Raw genomic sequence first — 4,023 nt, 5'->3', positions numbered from 1 at the left:
AGAGAGGGAGAAAGAAAACACGCACACCCCTCATGAGGAGTGGTACTCCATAACCCCCTTCTCTATCTCTCCCTCCTGTTGTGATTTGGGGCATGCACACTCATGCACCTGGTCTGTTTCTCAAGCTACTGGATCTGGAACTCAAACCATGCAGTTAGCAATGTCGGATCCTGCTGCCTTAACACTACTAGGCCATTGACTCACCTTCCTTATTATATTGTATTAAGTAATGAAACCATGGAATTTAAAAATTGCCTTATGTGATATAGAAACCAATAAGCCTATGTTCAAGTGTACCAGCTTGAGAAACAGGAATCCTAAACTCTAGGTTTTATTAATCTAATAGTAAATCATCACATATTGCTTGTTCTATTGTGCCTCAGTGTTTATTGTAACTTCTGACTCAAGTAGGTTTATCTGCCTTGGTTGAACAGCTTTTAGGGTTTGCCTGACATTCCTCCCCAAATAAAGTCAAGTCATTTATCCTTCAGACTCCCATACCATCCCCTAGATGCTTCTATCATGGCATTTATCACAATGTTTGATAATGACACCTTATTATTCCTCACCACACCCTGAATATGTAAGCTGTTCAATGACAAGCATATGTCTTGGCTTTTTTCTATAGCTTCAGTGCCTGAAACCTTGTGAGAACTCAGTTTTTATTAATTTTTTTAAATTTTTTTCCAGTTCTTACATGAGAGAGAGAGAGAAAGAAACAGCAGCCCCCAACAGGGTCTTGCTGTGATTGACCCCAACCTTTAGCCAGCTCCAGCCATTCTTAATCATGGAATTCTCTGGACTTGAAATGGTAACCTTCTTAGGGGAACTGCCTTGCAGAGCATAGTGTTTTACCACTGCACTAGCATCTGATCCCCTCAGTAAATGTTGACTGATATTATTATTATTATTATTATTATTATTATTATTATTATTATTAATTTCCAGCAGGCTCTGAGAGAGACACACAGAGAGAAAGCCAGAAAGCAACCTCCCATTTAGGGTGGTTATGCTGTAATCCCTTCTCTATTTCCCCCTTAGGGAGTTTTGGGCATGCATGTATATGTACCTGACATGTTTCTTAAGCCATTGGTTCTGGGATTTGAACCATGTAGTTAGCTATCTGGGATCCAGCTGCCTTAACCACCACAGCTCTGGCTAGCCTGAGTAGTAATATTCTAATAGAAAAATAATAGCATATGCATGATAGAAGATATTAGGTCATTGGAAAAGTCATGACATGCATTTCTTTGTTTTTCTATGCAATAATTTCATGACTTTTCAGATGCAGTAGATCCCTCTTATCTCTGTATTTTGTGAAGAAACTGAAGACCTGGATAATCAATATGTGTGCAGAGAATATGGAGGGCAATTAAAATTTTATACTAAAAAAAGGAGAACTTCTGTTTTAGTATGCATATGGTGGCATACTCTGAATCATAGATTCAGAAGGGCAGGACCTTTGAGATCATCTAGCTCAGTGGGTTTAAAACTTTATTTAATATCAAAGCAGCTTTCCTGCAAGAAATCATATGTAGAACATGAATATGGGACCAGCAGATAGTGTAATGGTTACATTGCTGGGCTCACACATAGTTGACAGCGGTTCAAGTCCCAGACCTGGTAGCTCGCAACTCACGCTGGGTGCATATGCGTGCGTGCCCAAGATTCTGAGAGGAGAAAGGAGGAGAAGGGATGGCCATTCCCCCAAGGGGGGTGATTTCTCACTTTCTGTCTTTCTGTCTCTATCTCTCTGGCAAACTCACATGCCCGATAGCAAAAATATCTCTTTAAAAAATTAAGAATATGAATATATAAAGCAGATAAACATATAAGTGTCCTCATTATTGGGTGAGCAGAGAACTTGGAGATTCCCAAAGAACTTTCCTTTTTGCACATTTCTTTCTCTTCCTGAAGACAGCCCTGGAAACACGTCAAGGAACTCTGTGTACCCTTAGAATACAATTTGAAAATAAGTTTAATACACCTAAGGTAGGAATCCTATTCTGAGCATTTGAGGAAGATGAACTGCTGAATCATTTAGATGACCAGAAACTAATAACTTTATGACACCTGTATGTCTTTTGTGAAGCAGTTGTTAAAAGTTGTACTCCTTAAATTAACAATAAAATAATACATAATAACAGCAAACATTAATTAAGTGCTTATAACATACCAGGCATTAAGGTTTATCTGAATTCTTATTTCATCTTTATGACCAGCCTAAGGGTAGATACTGTAGTATTACCATTTGCAGATAAGGAATCTGAGGCTCAGGAAATCAAGTAGTAACTTGAATAAATTCACATTTAGGACATTTTGTTCACTTTCTCTCTTCTTGTTATAATTCTCCACTGTGAGCAAATTGTGCCTCTTTGAAGATGGTTTTGTGCAGTCTTCAGAAAGGAACTCTCTAGTTTGGGGTCTAGCCTTACATCTGACAATTATTTATTAGTAATATAGTCTGAGACAAGTCATGACTTCCCCATGACTCAATTTTCATAACTGTGAAAAAATGGTTTCAGTAACATTTTCCTCTGTTCTTAGATGAAAGAGTATGTAGGAAAAGTTGTGAAGGCTGTTTTTGCTACAGAAATGTAAGGTATTGTTTATATCTGAATCTATCAATCTCATTCAGTGCCGGAAGCAAACATCCATTTGTTTACATGACACTTAGTTACAGTTCTTTTACTTTTCCCTGTTTTCTTGTCTTTTGGATATTTTACTATTGATACACTACCTCTTATCAGCAGGTAGGTAAAGAAATGAAAAAAATTCAGTGTGTTCATTTTGGCTGACAGCACTTACAGGACTTACTAAAAGGTTTGTAAGGCAAGGGGTTTAAAAATAATGAGATGATTTTTGTTTTATAGAAGGACTTTTTTTTTTTCTAGTTAAGTTCAGAGATTTTTGTTTGTTTTTGGTAGAATTTTTTGCCTTAGGGTATGTGCGCTAGCTGGACAGGGAGAGAGACAGAGACAGTGAGAAGGAAAGTGAGGAATCACCTCCCGGGGGGATGGCTACACTGCTGCAGTCCCTTATCCTCCACTTTCTTCCCAGGATCTTGGGCACGCATGGACACATGTCTGGTGTGAATTTCAGCCACCGGGATCCAGGACTGGAACCATGGTTTTCCATGTGGGAGTCCAGTGATGTACCCATACACCATCTGCTGGCTCCAGGTTTAGAGATTTTTAGAGTTTCTTTGTGTTCTTGACCTTTCAGATAGTTTATGTACTCAAAGAATGATTTAGGCATTCATTCTATGATGGTCTTAGATTCTATAATTTGGGGGTAAAGTGCATAGCTGTTATTTAATATATGGATGCTTCAAGAAGTAAACTATAAATGTTTTTACCATAGAAAACTTTTGACTTTTCTTTCATTAAACATTTTATTAACCACAGTTAAGTAAGTTCAGTGACTTAAACATTTTATTAACCACAGTTAAGTAAGTTCAGTGACTTAAAGTTAATTCTTTTTGGCAAGAATGGTATGTATAATCTGAAGAATTATGCTTCTACATTGCCATGATAAAGCTTTTTTTCTTTTCCTTTCCTAGAATTTGGGATGTGTTCTCTAACTTTGCATATTACTTTCACCCTCTGAAATGCCTTAATTAAAGATAGTGTTTTCTACAATGGGAAATGACACTGTATGAAGTTATCTTATAGTAGTAATTTTTTGCATAGGTTTTTTTCTTATAACTGTTGTTGATATTATGTAGTATATTTTACCCTACATTTTTTATGCAATTAAGGGAATTTTCCATGCAATTTGCTTGTAAAATTATTTGAAATGTTGTAATATTATCAATTTATTTTAAGATACTTTTTGAATTGTTCAATAAATGAATTTAACTCTAATGTTCTCCGTTTAAGAAATGTTCTTCTTGGGACCAGCAGGTGGCATGGTGGTTAAGGTGCTGGGCACTCCCACATGGCTGACCATGGTTTGTTTGAGTCCTCGACCTGGTAGCTTGATTTCTCACTTTCCCTCTCTCTCTCTCTGTATCTCTCTCTG

At 37.1% G+C, this 4,023-nt stretch overlaps 1 protein-coding gene across 1 annotated transcript in view; it reads left to right on the top strand.

Moving 5' to 3' along the window:
- DIAPH2 (diaphanous related formin 2) overlaps positions 1–4,023 on the top strand; it is a gene marked incomplete at its 5' end in the record, with an annotated part of 1,076,033 nt that overhangs the window by 239,037 nt on the left and 832,973 nt on the right.

Source organism: Tupaia chinensis, unplaced genomic scaffold (genome assembly GCF_000334495.1).
Source record: "Tupaia chinensis unplaced genomic scaffold, TupChi_1.0 Scaffold144482_1, whole genome shotgun sequence".
Lineage (NCBI taxonomy): Eukaryota > Metazoa > Chordata > Mammalia > Scandentia > Tupaiidae > Tupaia > Tupaia belangeri.
The sequence above is the reverse complement of the archived record's forward strand: the minus strand, read 5'-3'. Positions and strand labels throughout refer to the sequence as shown.